This window comes from Macrobrachium rosenbergii, chromosome 4, assembly GCF_040412425.1.
Source record: "Macrobrachium rosenbergii isolate ZJJX-2024 chromosome 4, ASM4041242v1, whole genome shotgun sequence".
NCBI classification, from domain to species: domain Eukaryota; kingdom Metazoa; phylum Arthropoda; class Malacostraca; order Decapoda; family Palaemonidae; genus Macrobrachium; species Macrobrachium rosenbergii.
The window spans coordinates 78,678,517-78,698,694 of NC_089744.1; the positions used below are offsets into that span (position 1 = coordinate 78,678,517).

The 20,178-nt window shown below is 36.0% G+C and overlaps 2 long non-coding RNA genes across 3 annotated transcripts in view; one reads left to right on the forward strand and one right to left on the reverse strand.

Annotated features, from left to right (window-relative positions):
- The window catches only part of LOC136835921 (uncharacterized), a 4,581-nt gene extending 140 nt beyond the window's left edge, over positions 1–4,441 (forward strand). Inside the window, exons 1-3 of one of the 2 annotated variants that reach the window (XR_010852302.1) lie at positions 1–209; positions 1,993–2,059; positions 3,155–4,441. The exon at positions 1–209 is cut by the window's left edge and continues 140 nt beyond it. This is a non-coding gene — a long non-coding RNA (uncharacterized lncRNA). The remainder of the gene's footprint in view (positions 210–1,992; positions 2,060–3,154) is intronic. The other variant, XR_010852303.1, reaches the window with a different exon arrangement.
- The window catches only part of LOC136836952 (uncharacterized), a 65,009-nt gene extending 45,242 nt beyond the window's left edge, over positions 1–19,767 (reverse strand). Inside the window, exon 1 of the long non-coding RNA XR_010852514.1 lies at positions 19,613–19,767. This is a non-coding gene — a long non-coding RNA (uncharacterized lncRNA). The remainder of the gene's footprint in view (positions 1–19,612) is intronic.
- Between the last annotated feature and the right edge of the window lie 411 nt (positions 19,768–20,178).

Genomic DNA, 20,178 nt, shown 5'->3' on the forward strand with positions numbered 1-20,178 from the left:
GATAAAAAAAAAGTAATAATAAAACTTCGGGGATAGCTGACAGATTCTCATAACACGTACGAGGCGAGAGCTAATCCTGTTGTATATCGATCAACACAGAAACCTGACTTCAAGCAGAAAGCACTGCAGTCAGTAGTGTGCCTTAATCTGTAAGCAACTTGCACCGTGTCTGCATCACAGTTCCAATTGCATCTCATCCCACTCATAAGGTAAGGTTAATTTTTTCGTTATCTGATCCATTTGCGACATGCTTTTTTATATCTTCTCATTTTTGTGGAACTAAGCAAGGCGGTTGTAGTAAAGTTTCTCTTTATATTGTTTTCTCTGCGAAACTACGCAGGGCAGTTCTAATTAAGTTTTTTTTTTTGTGAAACTACGCAAGACAGTTCTAGTCAAGTTTATTTTTTCCTCTCGGTGAAACCACACAAGGCACTTCTAGTAAAGTGTCCCTTTTATTTTTTCTCTGTGAAACTACGCAAGACAGTTTGTTTCTTTTTTTCTCTCTCTCTGTGAAAATACACGAGCCAGTTCTAGTTAAGTTTCTATTTTATTTTTTCTTTGTGACACCATGCGAGGCAGTTCTAATTAATTTTCCTTTTTTTCTGTGAAATTACGCAAGGCAGTTCTGGTTACATTTGTGTTTTTATTCTTTTTCTCTCTGAAACTACGCAAGGCAGTTCTAGCTAAGTTTTTTATGGTGTTTGTGAAACTACGCAAGCCAGTTCTAATCGTTTCACTTTTTATACTGTGAAACTACGCCAGACAGTTCTATTTTAAGTTTAATTTTTATTTGTTTCCTCATTATGAAACGACACAAGGCAGTTCTAGTTACATTTCTGTGAGTGTGTGTGTGTGTGTGTGTGTGTGTGTGTGTGTGTGTGTGTGTGTGTGTGTGTGTGTGAGAGAGAGAGAGAGAGAGAGAGAGAGAGAGAGAGAGAGAGAGAGAAACTACGCAAGGCAGTTCTAGTTAGATTTCTTTTCTTGTGTGTGTGTGTGTGTGTGTGTGTGTGTGTGTGTGTGTGTGAGAGAGAGAGAGAGAGGAACCACGCAAGGCAGTTCTAGTTAAATTTATTTTTTTTCCGCTCGCTGCCTCTCTCTCTCTCTTATGAAACTACGCAAGGGGACTCTTCCTATGTCAGCGCCCGTTAACATCTTTATTAAACTCTCTCTCTCTCTCTCCTCAATGAGTATTTCAACATTTATTCTGGAAGCTGGGTATAATCACACTCCCGTTTGTGTGGGGGGGTCAGAAATCCTAACTGGTGCCTTGGGCTTGGACTAAATGCAGAAGAGTTCATTAAATGAAGAATTTGGCTTCACTAATTTATCTGAATTTGGCGTTAACAAGCCACTGTACACTTTATGTGATGGTCTCTTGATCTGGTATACCTTGACAGTTATTAGTGAGGAGTGAGGAGTACTTGAAAAAGAAGTGGCACTCGCAACTGACAGTTTTTCCTTTTCTTTTCACTCGCTCACTTTGTTTCACTCTAGCATTAGAATGCCGCGAAGTACTGCAATAATAAGTACCAAAGTGATTTTATTTTCTATTTTGGCTTTCTCTGCCCATTTAGTTCATGCATTTGGCATTTTGACAACATACCCATATCTCGTATCTTGGTAGTGACCATACACAAGAAAAATCTCTAGACCGGCCTCATGTAACTGTGAGCATTGTTATAAAAGTTATCGTACACTTGGAGTTGGAGTCAGCATCTGAGTTGCGCTTTGCTTACGAGCAAGCAAGGATAGCCTAACACGAGTCAACTCGTACGAGATACTTTTTTTTCTATTTCTTTTTATTTATGTTCAACCATTAGTCCATAGTGAATATCTCGTCACTTTGAATGTCTAGAATCTTAACTTATGGTACACACACACACACACACACAATATATATATATATATATATATATATATATATATATATATATATATATATATATATATATATATAATTATATATATATTATCTCGTTGGTTTGCTTTCAGATTGCGGGAAAATGGGGCACCGCTATGTCTCAAGCTTCAACTCTGACCGTCACAGGTCACCTGACAGGTAAGATAATGACTATGGATTATGCTTCTGTAAATCATATCAGACTGAAATAAAATATGTAACTGAAAAAATAACATCTCTTATATATATTTTTAACTGGAATTTACCACGAAATACCTGTCTCCATGAAATAATTTTTGCTTTTATTTGAAGTACGTAAAATATCTATTCGACCTGTTTTTTAGGGGAATAAATTACTCTCAGTATTTAATTGCAACTTCTAAAGACAAGCCTATCATGAAAATGCTTCCATACACAACCAGGTATCTAGTGGTTTAACCTTCATATGTACAATTTTTCTGCAGGAACTAACCAATGATATTCATAACCATAGTTACGTAACGCTAACATTCACACCACAAGAAATTTTCAATTTGAAAAAAATGTGAAGATAGTCAATACATAATTTAACGAGGTTCCCTTGACATAAACACTACAAGTGCGAACTTCTGCCTTGAAAACTTACTTATTCTGGCGCTACAAAATTGGTGTGTGTGTGTGTGTGTGTGTGTTGTGGTTTAAGAAAAAGGGGAAGGGGGTATTCTGTCCTTAAAGCCCATTTAAATTACACTTCCTTAGCACTGAAGAACATACTCGAGGGAAAAACTATGTCTATGGAGCCAAGTCTTATCTCACCTTATTAGGCCTACAACCGGATCCACATAACATTGCTCAAAATGTATTCTTCCATAGCCACCATCAAGTCCCTTATTTTCTCATGTGAGGTTAGGCTAAAGCAAAATCTTAAAATAATAGTGCTGGGTTAACTCTTATATATATATATATATATATATATATATATATATATATATATATATATATATATATATATATATATATATATATATATATATATATTTTTTTTTTTTTTTTTGGGGTGGTGGGGCGTGTGGTGCGGGGATGAACTCCTTTATGTTTTTTTTTTTTTTTTTTTTTTTTTTTTTTTTGCCGGTTCCTTACATTGCATGGTTAGATTTTGAGGCACTAATCAAACTCGGCAGAGAAGATACTTCTGTCAAGGTATCCTTGACTCAGTAATCAGCCAGAGGTATATAGGTTGACAAGTACGCAACTTATTTTTTTCCCCATCCTCAGGTTACAAGGAAAGACGATGGCAGAAGGCTTCCGCACCCGGCAAACTTCCAACGATCGTTTGTCTACCCTATGGAGACGAGTCTTCATCCTGTCGATCATTCTAATAATCCCTCTGACGAAGAGCTTCGTGTAGAAATACTACTACTCTACCTTAAGACCAAAACTGAAAAATAAAGATCTATCCTCTGGGCCAACACTTGAAAATAGAGGTCTATGCACATTCCTTCAAGAATTACGTAATGTTACTGGATATCAGCATTTGAATAGTTTTAAATATCCAGACTTTGTCGTTTTGTGGAGCCGTTGAAGCTCAGTAGGGGCGTGTCGTTCTTTTTCGTAACCAAAGTTAGCATATTTTTCCTTTGAAATCTATATTTCCTCTTAGTGAAAACTAGTTTCATGTTTACTATCACGAGTGAGTGCCCAAAATAGAGAGAGAGGCACTGTGTATATAGGCTTATATCTTTACTTTTCAAATCTTCCATATTTCATGAGAATACCATACTTGTTCTAAACTTGCCTAAGAGAATTTATTTTTAATAATTTCCAGCATGTCTCCATTCATCATCCTTAATGTTTTTTTTTTTTTTTTTTTTTTAAATATAACTACGTTACTACTAACATTCAATTTAAGACACACTGACACTATCACTATTTTCAACCGTTTCTGTAAAAAGTTGGCGTCAATAACCTAGTGACGCCAGTTTTAGTAGCTATAAAGCAATAAATCGATAAGCATAATTATCAGATTTCTCTCTGGCTCCCTGTGGTGTCTGCAACTCCCCCCCCCCTTAAACTGTGTCTTAATGTCTTCCCTTCTTTTAACTCATTCATTTGTTTGAACGTTACAACTCGCAAGCATTTCGATAATTAAAAAGCAAGGAATGGAAAATTAAGTTCTGGTGAGATTGAGACACTCATTATAAAACTCTTCATGTTCTTATTTGTAGAACCTTCAGGTGTACAAATCAACATAAATTAATATGGAATAGGGTGACACGGGAAAAGTTCCTAGCTTTGTAAAAACTTAAATGAATTCTAGTTATTTGTACAATTTTATCACTCACTACGTCAATTTTTCGTAAACTATTAGTACTAGGCACGATAACTAATAAAGTTGATGGTGTTTTTTTGTATGTTTTAATTTTAGAATGTTTGTTTTTGTCTGACTACTTCTGAGCATATTCTATATTTAATTTTACGTGTGTATATAAATAGGTAACTTTATACAAAAATCTTGTATGACTGTAAAGTATCGGTAAATTCTTTAATAAAAATGAAATTGAAGTAATGGAGTGTACTTTATCCGCATACTGATAAATATTGTGACAGCAGTAAGGTATATTATATTGTTTTAAACTATAAAAAAGTGAAAATAACAACAATTTTTAACAACTTTACACAAGGTGAAAATTACATACAAGAATGGAATATATTTTAGAGTTTTTTATATATTACTGGAAAGTTGGTCTTCACCTTCTTACACGGGAAACCAGTCCTTGTTTTTTACTTGCGAGGATACACAAACCACACACAATCCAAGGCCCTTTCATCCTAAACATCATACACGGCAATTGCACAGGTTACAGCGGTCAACCTTCCCTTGCTCAATTCCGTGACTGGAAGGCTGACATTTCAACACCAGCCACGATTTCTACACAATTCCTGTGCCTAAGGAGTCTCCATACCCAAGACCTAGCTTGTATTCGCGCAGGAGCAAAAATGCGAATTTTCCGAAACAGTTCGCAGTTTTCTTACGTATACAAACATTAATTCTCTTATCAGAAACCCTACCTCTAACCAAAACCCCTCAATTTCCCTGCCGTCGACGGAAAAGTGATGCTGCCCAACCGGGTGTATGGGTCGAATTCTCCCACTCCTTGTTCCTAACCGACCGCACTGAACAACCTTGTCAAGCTTCAACACCGATGACATTCCACATAAAAGAAGGCATTCCACGTAAAACTTGCCAATTTTAGCACTACCAATGTAAATATAAGAAGGCTGGAAGAATTAGGTGCCATCAATACGGTTCATTATCTCAAGAAATCAACGCCTCCCAACATATTACGAACTAAACTTCATTAACGTTCACTGAGACTAGCGCCAGCCCTGATGCTCAACGGATTGCTTATCTTTCCAAGGCCCTTTTGTAATTAATATATAATTATATATATATATATATATATATATATATATATATATATATATATATATATATATATATATATATATATATATAATATACATATTTATTATATGTTTGTTGCCATAAATGATTTGAGGTTCTCTGTCATCATGATATTATGACATTACTTTGGACAGATTACTGATCTCCCATGTTTAGTCCCCATCCAACTTCCCCGCCAAAACACTAACGCACAGAGAGAGAGAGAGAGAGAGAGAGAGAGAGAGAGAGAGAGAGAGAGAGAGAGAGAGAGAAACCCATTATATCGGATTTTAAAAACGAGATTCGTAAACTAATTTTCCGCCTTTGGCTCCATCAATACTGTGAGGCAAATGTATGCATTTTCAAAGTTTTCGCAGACAGTAACTTCTGACGGTTTTTACTCGTCGTTTTAAAAGGTTGTGATAAATAATCCCATTTCATGACGCTGGAAATGAGAGAAATTACCTGATACAAAACTTTGTTCCGGCAGTACAGGCAAAGGGCGTCTGGAACTCTCCCCGACCCCACTCAAACGCTAGTCGCACTCAACGCTGGTTTACTTCGATATTCAGTCTTATTAATAAACTTACAGATGGATTTAAAATGATTTCCCAAGGCTAAGTTACGACACAAATTCGGTTTTCTTAATGGCGAGGATATTTCAAATCCTGTAGAGGTCACTGCATCAAGCCTAACCTTCAAAATCTGATGAACTGATACTTAGCTCGTGACGGGTTAAAAAAAAAAACTATGAAACCTTATTTGTGGGTATTTGCGCGACCTTAATTCCTTAACGAGGGTCCGCTAGGCTAAAACATATTTGGGTAAAAAAAAAAAAATTAACGTAGACTAGATATGTTTCATCATACATCAATTTAAGACCAATCAGTAGTAAAAAAAATTGCTTTTCCTACTTAACGAAATGCAAACAGTACAGTACTTACGATGTTAACGATAAATTCTAAATTCGTCTAATTTTTTTATTCAACAAATATACACGTATTTCCAAGAGCCTCTTCCAAACTGAACATAAAATTTTAACTCTGGAAATTTGCATATTCATAATGTAATTTGGCTCGACAACATAGGTCTTATATGAGAGGGCAAACCAAACATTTAAACAGCCAACCAAAAAAAATCTTTCAACAGCTCACAAAGTACTTTAAGTACCTTCTCAAAATGTTCGCAACTTTCATTCCCAAAAACAACTAAAATATCAGTAAAATGAGTAAACAAACTGACTAGCCCAAACAGAAAGAATATTGAAATCGTGATCACACCATTTATCTTCATTGGAAAGCTCTTCCTCCCGGCCTGGGTTGATCAATATCAGGCAGACTACAGGGTAAACAAAATGCATACCAAAACTTGTTATTCGCGTAAAAAATCTATAGGCTGGGAAACAAGTTTTATACAGAGTCCAGTGATTGCTAGATTCTGATCCTACAGTAATCAATCAAACAGCCATTCTCGCACTCGGAGCTGAGGAAAGTGGGAAGAGGAGGAAAGTGAGAAGAGGAGGCAGGGAGAGGGGAAAGGGGATAGTCATTAAAAACGCGAAAATATTAACCCACTAATACCTTAATACTGAGCCCAGTTTACCCTGGGAGTAACTCACCCCATTAGGGAATTGATTATTCATATTAAGCGCATATGTCCCTATCAGGAATCGAACCTATGGCTCTTGGGTTTGATGCAGAGATGACTGTGACTTATGGTACTACGCCAAATTGTACAAAAAAATAAAAAATAAAATATTTGTTTATGGAATTATACTAAAACAGACTAAGCCTAGACTTACCAAATATAAAATTTTATCACATAAACTAACTCATTTTACCATTGAATGCCAAGTCAAGGACTTGCAAGTATACAAGATTTGCTTCGGAACCTTCTACAGCTATACTTCTTGAGTATTTGTACCCATTACGTACCTCTGGCATGCAAACTGATACAGTCTACAAAGTCTACATGAAACAGGTATCTCACGCCGGTCATGAAGCTTCAACAGTAATTAATCAACTTTACAATTGCAAGAAATATAATTGTGAAATGTGAAAAATGCTGACTCTGCTGTGGGATTTTCAAAGTCAATACGTATGTACTTACATATATACACACAGTCACACTCACAAAAGAATCTTGGAGGGGAAAAATGCTTAGGTGAAACAGCGTTATTATTAGTAAGAAATTGCTTCTTTTATCTTCACATGTCCCTATAATCATTGCTACAAAAGCTTAATACCTGCTATAATACAAAACAAGTCAAAAATGCGCCGAAGTTTCTTCGGTGCAATCGGGTTTTCTGTACAGATTATAATCAAGGCCACTGAAAATAGATCTATCTTTCGGTGGTCTCGGTATAATGCTGTATGAGCCGCAGCCCATGAAACCACGGCCCGATGGTGGCCTGTCCTTAGATATCGTTGCCAGAAACTACTGAGGCTAACGGGCTGCAATTTGGTATGTTTGATAACTGGAGGGTAACCAAATACCAACACACCAATTTGCAGCCCTCTAGCCTCAGTAGTTTTTAAGATTTAAAGGAAGACAGGAAAAGTGCGGACAGAAAAAAGTGCGGAAGGACAGACAAAACCGGCACAATAGTTTTCTTTTACAGAACACTAAAATCCAACTCCCCTTATTTTAAAAGTCTTTCCAATCACTTCTCTTAACGCATTATAAAGCTGTCAAAGCCTCCTGTCTTTAGGCCCATGATCAAGGCTCCAGTTTACCCTACAGTGTCTCTGAAACAAAAGCTCTTAGGCCTAACTTCGCATATTGGAGATCATATAAGAATTATATCGATAAAAGGGATCCCCAGCTCTGACAGCTTTTGTTTTCCAGTGGCTGCTGATTTTAGATAAGGAAAAATACATATATTGATGTTAATGTGTACGACGAAAATTCCATCTTTAGTTAATGTTCATAAAGAATTGCAATATGAAATATTACAAATTTTAGAGAACTGACCTAAAAAAAAAAAAAGAATGATGTCAACTTGATCCCAGCCCAATGGAAGTTAATAACATGGAGGGAAGGTTACTATAGAATCGAAAAACAGAAGTGAAGTTTAAAATCCAAAGCACGGAGGCAAACGTTAGTGTGTTTAAAAATTTACGAACAACGCAGCATATTTTCGACTTCATTGTGTTCAAAATTATGATAAACGGAAAATGTGTTCGTCACAACTGTTCTCGGAAAATGCGTGCAAGGCCAGTGTAGTAAGAATGAAAAAAAAAAAAAAACTCAACAACTCGTACCATATCTATTGTCATTTCGATGAAGGTGAGGATGGCAGACACGTGCAGACTGTACCCTGTTAGCATGAGTGTTGGCATTACAACAGCTGTAACTGGAGGCTTTTGCGGTTCTACCGCAGTCATAAGAAAGTCATGTGGGTTGGTCTCTATGTTGCGCACCTAGCACAACACGTTTTACTTCAGTCATCGCGTAAGAGAACAAGCAATACGAGAGAGAGAAACAAATGTCTCAATACAGACTTATGCACATTTCCTAATCTCTGGATTGGACTGGCTTGACTGCGTCGGTTCACAACTAGTCTAAACTGGACTACTGTGCCAATTCAGCAGAAGCAAAATGAAGATTCGTTTTGTACTTTTCAAATTCAAATTATTACATGTAAGGTACAACAGTAACTTTACAATTTTTGCTTTATTTTAATAATAAACTACAAATAAAAACAAACAGAACAATATTTAAATGCAGATGCAGGCCCAAGTAAACAGAAGGGCACCGATTAAATTCCGTAAGTATAAATAATAAGAGCGAAGAAAAAAATCTGAGATAGAGTGCTAAAGCATGAAAATAAATGGATTGAGCTTTAATATGTTGATGCTTTATAAATATAGGAAGTTGTTGCCGCCTACGAAGTCTAATCAGATATTAGGCCTATGGCTTAATTTAATCTTAATAAGAAGGAAAAACTTACTTAAATTTAAAGTAAGTCGAGTCAAGCCTAAGTAGCAGAATTTAAACAGACATAGTCATTTGAAATACTGAAGGGTAGACAGGTAAAAAGGTGCAGTAAAAACTTTTTTTGAGGCGTTGAAATTAAACAATTAAGATTTCTATTCAGATACGATCTCAAGAGCCGTTCGAGATTCACTGTGAACAACAATAGATGGTAGAGAGAGAAATTAAGAGATATATCATGGATACAGAGGTGGGGGGAAATACATCTCTGATGAACAGCACTAGGCCTATGAAAGCATCCCACGTTGCAGCATTAATAAGGTAGGACAGCAGTACGACAAGGCATTGAAAATAAATTTACAAAAAGAAATAAAACCTTAAGTAATGAGTCTGACTAGTTTTAGGAGTCATAATATTCCAAAGGAGGAGACTTGGATTTAAGGTGACTAAGAAAAGTTGAGCTAAGGTCTACTCCTTTTTCCTGGAAGCTACAAGCCAGGTTTTCACAAGCTCACATACGATTTAAGTCCGAATACTCCTTACTGAGTCAGATGACTTTACAAGGAACATAAAAACCAGATAATATAAAGGAAAACATACGGCCAGAGACAGGGAGAATATAAGTGAAAACTTTTGATAAAATGAAAACTGGAAAAAATATCTGGTTTCCCTCACGTAAGCCTTAACTCGACCTTGTAGTGAAAAATCAAGGGTATGTAACAAAGGCGCCTGGAATTACAAAGATATACAGTGAATGTGAGCGGGAGTGTTTTTTTTTTTTTAACAGTAATGATATCTATTCAACCGGATAGGAAAGAACAGTTCAGACGTTGGAATGGATGTTTTCAACTTCATTTACAAAAAAAAAAAAAAAAAAAAAAACCTGACATGGATATCTTACTGTGTAGGAAACCTTTCCCATAAGTGGTGCTGTATAGCAAGGCCTAGCAAGAGGCAGCTATAAATGAATTCTACTGCCCCATACTGACTGCACGGCTGCAAAGCAGTGGTCATCAAGCTCACTAAAGAGGTGATAATTTAATTACAAATTACGGCCAAATCTATTCAAGAATTATGGATTTGTGCCACTGTGAGATTACCATCTATTCACATAAATATGCCTCTGTGAGATTACCATCTATTCACATAAATAAAGTGTTCATAGAGGTGTGGGCTTTAACTGGAAGTAATCATTTCCAGCTCGTCGTATGGTGAGACTATGGACAATAAAATTACACTCAAGTAGAAGAGGGGTTAATATATACATAAAAAAACATGTTAAATGAATGTACCAGGGGCATCGTTTTCATATTACCAATTATGCTAGTCGTACGAGCCCACAGGACGGTGTAATTCTCAAATCACAACTACCATCAACTATATGAGCCAGAGCTTTCAATTTGAGCTATTCTCTCCTTTTCCCAAGATGTGCTACAAAACAAAAATTGAATGCTCTAAGAAATACATGCACAAGTAACTAAACCGTTTATAAAGTTGCCAGCGTTCCCTTATTATGCCACGGCACAGCAGTTGATTTAAAAAAAATAATTAAAAAACCCGAGACAAGCACGATGCATTTAGCTGATACCCAAAAAAGACATGGTGCTCAGTTTCTAGCAATTTCGAAAAGGTCATCTTGACAAATTTCAATTAAATTCACAGCATGAAAATCTTTAATAGTTAGGTCGATTATGACATTTAAATAAAATTGCTGGAGAAGCACGCGACAATAGGTACTGCTAAACAGATAAAACTCGGCAATTCCTCAAATACCTCAAAAATCTATATTAGGAATTTTCTGCTCCCTTGAGCGATACTCATTTATAATACAATATAAAAAATATTTAACTAAATGGCATCTATTCATATAATTAAATAAAAATATTATCAAATGATACTGCATAGTCCTAATGCGTTTCAAACTACCGTCTAAAAATTAAAACTTCCGCAGTTCTTCCGAAAATACGTTAAACAAAAATTTATCATAACGACATACAAGGGGACGCCTTATAATTTACGACGGTAAACGTGAAAATAGTAAAACACACGCACAAAGAGAAATGAGAATTATTTCGTACACGGCCAAGCTTCGTTCTTGTATTGACGGTGGGTATTACCGTTATATATTAAAAGTATTTCACTTTAGTACATTTTTCCGTCACTTAATGATTTGGTGGAACTAAAAGAAGTGTAACGCTGTCAATTTGCGAATCAATAAAACATGTCACTCGATGAAAAAGGCTTGGAGATGAAAATCCTACTTTACATTTTAGAAAAGATAATGCCTCTGTAATAGCTTGGATTAGCAACAGTTTTCAGACTGAAACCTGATGTGTCCAGTCTCAAGTTGATTAGATGTGCACCACTTAATTCAACTTGTGCTCCACATACTGCAAGTGAAACATTGCCATGAAACAATAAATAACTAGCCAGTTTAAAATCGAGGGCGACTGGAGATGATAATAAAATGTCTAGCGACTTCTCATGAAAACTTGAGCGACATTCTACCTACCAACCTTTGGGGACTAAGCTAATACTACTCGAAAATTTGAATGGCAACTCTGCATACTGACCACAGCAAATCACTCAAGTACCATGATTCCAGGGGGTTTTGTTATTTACTCAGTCATAGACCTGGGAAGCAGTTAAGACACACTAAAGGTCTGTCAACTGAGACTAAAATCACGTGGGAGTAAAACTGTTCGCTAAAGAACGATGTTCGTAACACGGTCTAACAATTATCAGATGGTCATACATTATAAAAAGGGACTATTAGAAAATCAGTTGATTAATTCTTGAGGCTGAAGGTACGGGTACGGGTTTCAACACATCAGAAATCACAATGAAATATTCTACTCTACGAAAAGATATGCAAAACACGCGATAACTAATTACAGTATCACACCAGGAAAAACTGCACGGGTATAGATAAACCACATAGGACAAATCAGCAAAAATTCCCTCTTACCTCCTAGTTTTGCGGAGCAAATTCTCTCTATGGAGTAGCCGAGATGCAAGCTGAGGCAGTTATGCGTATAATCGCAAACGGTAATGTGAAAGTAATGTCACCAGTCAATCATAATCTCCGAATAAATGCGATAAACTGGCCCCAAAGTTACTATGGCTTAACTTTAGATACGATGTCCATGTTACATACAGCCTATCAGCTGAGCATGACGTCAACTATTTAACATTCAAATAGTGTTGATTTGCTATTCCCTCCACGAAACGGCCTTTCGGATTGCCCAGTAAGTGTGTGTTCACAATAATGGCAATTTAGGCTTAAAATTTTAATCTGTTACGGGTAAATTACGATAGTTGTAATGAGAAGGCAAATGTAATTACCTGCTTAGATTGAAGAACGTGATAAGCTGACATTCAAGTTACCCTGACATACTACAATATGCGAGATTTCATCATAATCACATTATTTTAATTTCTCTAAGCGTTAATAGTATAGTTTCGGAATGTTTGATCTCTAACAGGTTCAAGGATGAAATTATTTGATACTACACACACACACACACACACACATATATATATATATATATATATATATATATATATATATATATATATATATATGTGTGTGTGTGTGTGTGTGTGTGTGTGTGTGTGTGTGTGTGTGGAGTGGCAGAGCTCAAATCTACAAAGATCACAGAATACTAGCCTGTGGGACTCCATACAAGCATACATGGTAGGTTCCACTCACTAAAAACACATTCACTGAAAACCCCATGCTGCCAGTCACCTCAAAATTAGAAACTATCATGGACATTCAGTGAAAGTTCTGAGGCTAAAAACGGCAGTTTAAAATTTGTGGCTATGTGAAAGAGCTGACAAAATCAGTCCACAGGCCGCGCATGCAAAACAAAAACCTCTGAAGAGGGACAGGAGACCATCAGACTATGCAAAATCAAAATCCAAAACAACGATGGCTATTATCTCTGGCTTCTCTGAATGTTGCTTTTTGCCTACGTTGTAACAGCCAGCCACTGCCCAATTGTGTTCCATTGTACTTGCTAACCAGCCAGTTGGGGGCTGGTTCTGTCTGGCTTCGTGGCTACCAACCAGGCAGTAATCTCCCATCATTTGCATTACTGTATCCACCCCTTCCTTAGTGTGAACACGCATAAGTGCTTAAAAGCGCTGAATAGCGAGTGTGCATAAAGTGTACAGGTTAAGCTGGATATACGGAATGAACATCACACAACTATCCAACATCTTGTTACTGTAATTGTGATTTTCTTTTTCAGCTCTTTATGTACATTTTAAATTCAACATCTTTAATCTTTTCTGATGACAGCAGCACTTGAACATAAATGTAGTTTTGGCAGTTTATGCTACAGCTGTGAAGGTTCTTCAATGACACACTTTGCTTGCTAATGTCATATTGTCAGTATTATGTTTAGGTTTTGCTTATAATAAAAAAGACAGCATGAATAACTGATTTCTCTGGACTCTTTACAATTTTTTAAGTTAGTGTGTAATAGCTCGCCTTGGTTATGGTAGGATTTAAGGGTAGCCTAGAGGTAGAATAGTCTATGCTAACCTAGTCACTATTCCTTTTTTCATACTTTGGCAATATTTGCACTTCCCTTGCATGAATCTGTATATAGCTATACGAGGTGTGATCATAAAGTATCAGGACTGTTGCTATAGTAAAGCAGCTAAAATACACAGAATGAGGCCACTTGTCACAGATTGACCTTAACTCCCCACTGTGCATGCGCACTAAGTTTTAGCGTCCTAGCTCACTTCCGCTCTGTACACCAGTGCTTGGAAGGAACATGTGTAGGGTGCGGTCGTCGTGCTGACTATGATGCAGAAAGTTGAGCAAAGAATCTGCATCAAACTTTGCCAAAAGCTTGGCGATACCTGCGCACAGACCTACGCAAAGTTGCAAAAAGTGCACGGAGAGGAGTGTTTGAGCCGCACACGAGTGGACGAGTGGTTCAGACGTTTTCAAGATGGCCGACAAAACGGCGGTAGTGACGAACGTTCTGGGAGATCAGCAACCATTAGAACTGAGAAAAACGTCGTTTTCTTTGACTTCAAGGCAGTTGTTCATCATGAGTATGCTCCACCTGGTTAGACAGTAAACAAGGAGTACTACTGTGACGTGTTGCGGCATCTGCGGGATGCTATTCGTCGGAAAAGACCAGAATTGCATGCGCCTGGTAGGTAGCAATTGCACCATGACAACGCACCTGCCCATTCAGGGCAGCTTGTGCAGCAGTTTTTGGCCAAGCACAACATTCTCTAGGTCCCACAGCCACCGTATTCTCAAGATCTTGCCCCTTGCATCTTTTTCTTCTTTTCAAAAATCACATCCCACTTGAAAGGAAGAATTCAGGACGTCGAGGAGATCCAAGTGAATGCGACGAGGCAGCTATTGATTATCCCAGGAAACGAGTTTCAGGAATGCTTTCATCAAAGGAAATTAATTACTAAAATGGTATGTGTTATAGTCTTCTTTTTATAGCACCAGTCCTGATACTTACGATCACACTCGTGTATATATATATATATATATATATATATATATATATATATATATATATATATATATATATATATACATATATATCCACATACATATTATTCCTACAGTTTATATATATAGGGAAGTGCATAATATATATAGAGTAGGATAAAAAGAATATGATAGACTGGCATCGACTATTCTACCTCTAGGGTACCCTTAAATCCTACCATAACCAATGCTAGCCACTGAAAATATACACTAACTTGAAAAATAGTAAAGAATCCAGAGAAATCAGAACTATTCATGTTGCCTTTATATATATATATATATATATATATATATATATATATATATATATATATATATATATAATATATATATATATATATATATATATATATATATATATATTAGTATATATATATATAAATATATATATATATATATATATATATATATATATATATATATATATATATATATATATATATATATATATATATATAGGTAAAATCCGAGAGGAGCTGATCTTGTTTTTATTTCCCCGGGAGACACGACGCAGTCACCCACCCACTGCAAACCGGTTGGTCCGCCCTATGTAGGGGAACGGAAGGATAGGGGAAACTCCAGCCTCCTCCTGCAAACTGGTTTGTCCGCCCCGGGTGGGGGAGGGGCAGGCAGAGAATAGGGATGACAGCATCCCTGGGTTCCAGCGCGCGCCAACAAGCCATCATCCGTATCCTGCGATAATTTATATTATATATATATATATATATATATATATATATATATATATATATATATATATATATATATATATATATATATATATATATATATATATATATATATATATATATATATATATATATATATATATATATATATATACATACATATATAATTATCATGGATAGAGGTGAAGTATATTTACCTACAGCTAATCTATAGAACATGTCAAATACCGAAGACTGAGCAGAGTTACTTCAGAAGGGACGATCAATAACACCTATGTCTAGCAGTTAAAACATTGCTGATCAAGCAAATTTGGGGTCGAAAGACCGTCCAAGTCTTTCCTGAATATGAACAATAAGGCAATAGGCCTAGTTGTCGGTATAGGATTCATGATGATTCCAGACACCTACACTCCTTTTAAAATTCCCTGTAATTTAGCAACTTTATGGCAGCTGCATTCAACCTAACGGTGGCTTCAGGGCCAGTATTCAGTACCAAATCTTGAGAGAAAATTAAGAGCACATAGTACTATGACATTTAAAGTGCTGGTAAAATGTTTTGCAAACCAGAAAAACGAACAACAGTAAAAACAAGACAAAAACTGGATAAAAATTCCGTTGGCATCCAAAAGTGGAGAAGATGGATCTGATATTACTGGCAAAAAACGTATGGTCCCATCATCTGAGGAAGGTCAGTAACAAATGACCTGGAGTATTGTGAACTGGTAGAGAAATAAAGTACTATTAAAATAGTAACAGCCCTGGCAATCCACCTGAACATTTCAGCTTTCTTGCTGGCCTGTATAACGCACATTTAACAAATACAGGCTAACTAAAATTGTGGAATTGTACAAATTTAAAAGTTTGCAGACACAACCCCACACAATGCAGAGAAGTTAATGATGGCTACAGTCTCCTCGCACTAACCTGGCGGAGAAGTCCCGCCCACCATTGTAACTGCATAGCTTGCAGGATTAGTCAGTATTGTATCTATTTCGAATTTAATCATTAACAAGCATAAAAAATATAGCATATCATTAGAAAAATTTTGATGTAATATATAAATTTCTATTCTTTCTGCATAGTTGCTGTCACTGAAATACTTGTCATTGTATAAAAACACACGAAGAAAAAAAAAAACGAGTGCAACTGTATGCAAAGAAAGGGGAGGCGTGCTGGTTAATGGAACAGCCATTGTTTTGGCGACAACACAAATAATTATTTTTACTGATTAACTAATCTTTAATTTGTATTTGAATTCAAGTTTGGGTTTAGTTGTAAGAGCAATACTCTTTGGTTTAAGGTGATCTAAAATTAATTTGCTATAGGACTACGTAAATTTTATGCTATTTTCGAGCTAATTGAAGGGGAAATATAAAAGCTATATAGTTTTTAATGTATTTATTGAGTAATAATAATACTGAATCGGAAAATATGTCGAAAAATCATATGTATCTTTCCTATATGCCAAGAAACATGTATTAAAATGACATAACGTTAAAGTTATAATTTAAAAGTGAATGTTAGCAAACGAAGACAATTGACGACATATAGGCCTATAGCCTACAGCTTCATTTACAATACAACCGCATAAATTCATAAACAAACCTCATAATATAATAATCTTAAATGTATAGTTGCATAAAACAAAGGGTAAATACAGAAGAGATATAATTTTTTGGTTTATACAATTATTGGAACTAGACCCATACGAGGCTACCAATCGGCTCCTCCAGATTCAACCACTTAACCAAGGAATTTTAGTAAATAGCCTAACCGATCTGTGAACCGCAACTATCTCCAAGTATTCTAAATTCTAGCGATGATTTCTGAGTTTGACTACATATGGAATAAGCACTCTAGTAACTCTAGTTCAACTCTGTGATAAAATCCTATACTGGTACTCAATATTGCCATTGGATAAACAAAAAAAAAATATAATAAAATACAAAAAATAAATAAAACAAAACGGATGGAAGAAAATGCCTCGTTTTAGACCAGTTTTTTTTTCACTTAATTTGTTTGGAGATATCTAACACTTTTCTGAAAGTTTACTCAACTTTGTTGAACTGGATCAAACCTTCCATTCCTAACCAACCATCTACGGACGGACACGTGTGGTCTTTAACAACTGGATTGGAATATAAAAAGACACCTTTACTTTGTGTTGGATAACGCAGGAAATTAAATAGGTAAATATATGAAGCTATGTAAGTATTTACCTTCAAATGGGATGAAAAATATCAGAAATTTGTTGACGTCAATGAAATCAGCTGATGAGGTGACAAGTGTAAGATTCCATATCCCGCCAAAACAATGGCTGTTGCATTAACCAGCACACCTCCCCTTTCTTTGCATACAGTTGCACTCGTTTTTTTATAGAATGACAAGTGTTTCTGAAAGAAAGTGTTTCAATGCAGAAAGAATAGAAATTTATACATTACATCAAGATTTTGTAATGATATGCTATATTTTGTATGCTTGTTATTGATTAAATTCGAAATAGATACAATACTGACGAACCCTGCAATTCATGCAGTTACAGTGGTGGGCGGGCTTCTCAGCCAGGTTTGTGCGAGGAGGCTATAGTCACTGTCGTCATACTATTGAATCTAAGCCTTCCAACAATGTTGTTGCTAGATTAAGCCAGCCATATGCCTGCACGGGCTCATGCTCCAAGAGCAAACCGTAATTAGCCTACAACCATGTAAACTCATGGTATTTTGTCAACACCTGAAAAAAAGAGGCAGCGGAATATGGAGTCAGTGAAAAGTCAACCATCCTAAATAATAGACCGATACTAGTACTAATTATATCAAATGTAATTAAGAAGCGAGGATACATCTTCGTTTATCACCAAAGTGACATATTGACTGACGTAAGAATCAAACCACGTTATTAAATTACGCAAGGGAAACAGCTTATACTCTTTAACCCTTGCAACCGTACCCGGACCAAAGCATCATTGCGAGTTCGATTACACACCACGACATCTCCACGAGGTGAATTAATGCTTTAAAACATTATATCTCTCCCCACAAACACCTGTATGAAGTAATAGATTATGAAATGTTGTAAAAGCCTATAAAAACCCTATTATTATTATTATAACTTTTTTACTGTTCGTTCTTCTACCCGTAATGTCAAGCAACAAAGTATTTAAATAGGAATGCACGTACAAATCATTGTAAAAAATGTGAGTTAAAGTCTGCACATATTACTAAGTATTTATAGGTTGAAAGTGATAAAGTTGAGACGTGTGCCATTTACTTGGTGATATTTTGGGATACCCCCAAAAGACACTCGAGAAACTCCTACATAATTTAGATTTGTGACACCACATGGCGCGGTTTGGGGAGTGGAGAAAACGCTTGCAGGTCCTGTAACATTAATGAGAGGCATTTGTGCATAATTTCAGTGCCTAATTCATGACCTTTTTTAACTTCATGATCAACAGAAGGCATTGTCTCAGGGCATTACCTTTCTTCTGATCCTTCATTTTTCGAGTTAATTCCTAGTGACTGTCTGAAAGAGGGAGGTCTAATTATTCCACTCAATCACAATCTAGTAACGGAAACCGCATATCTTTAATTGTTTATTTGCTTTCATTGCATAAGGATGAAACGTTACCTTTTAAACTGCTTTCATTGCATAAGGATGGACAATTATATTTTCAACTGTGATTAAATCTACACTTTTACTCGAAAGTACGACAGATAAATATAATTATCTCGATAACAATCGTAAAACCACCTACCCATACTTCAACCAATGAACACCAAAAGTAAAAATACGAAAATTGCAATTTCCATATATTAAGCAGGCGAGACAATCACACACACAACGGCACTTTGCAAAAAAAAAAAAAAAAATACTAGGCCTAAGCAACACCCTACCTGTACAAAGCCCTGTGCAATTACACAGTACATCCACCCGTTGCATTTACGAATGAAAGCAATGCCTCTAACAGTTCAGGTTAATAATAACTCATAAACTGTTTTACGACTGCATAAAGCTAAGCAATTGCTAAATAAAAGCCTCTGACCTGTAAAGACTAAACAATAAAAATACTCGAGACTACTAGGCCTAGGCTTTGACCACGGCTACAAACTGCATTTTGTTTTACTTACTCAAAATCGTCGATTGGCTTTGATTAATATGTGTTGTTAAAGGAACACTTATTTTTCATTTATGGTGACAACAGGGCTAAATAACTTAAGTGTGTCCAACCGCCGGGGTTAGTTGACTAACAGCAACCCTTCGGCACAACAGATCATAGAACACTAAGCGTCCAGCAGCTGCGAGCGAGCGACCCTTGGCGGTGACACAAGGAAAGACGGTCGTATTCATTTCTGTGTTGTTTCTTATTTCATGTTGTCCGTTTTCTGTGACTTGATGGAGTTGAGATTACAGAAAAAATAAAAATGCATACGCTGGTTGCAGATAGCATGATACTATTGTAAATCAAATGTATTTATTTCTTTTATTCTATATTTTTTTTATTCAATTCAATAAAGTTTATTTACAAACATCGCAATTTTCATTTACACAATAATTTTTACAGTAGTATTTGTATGTACATAATAATTCGAGCTTAAAGGACTTCTTCCATAAATCCATCTGTTACAATTTATTTTAGTTTGTCACCATAAATGGACTTTAGGAGCCATCTGCAATAATTTATTTGACCTTTGAG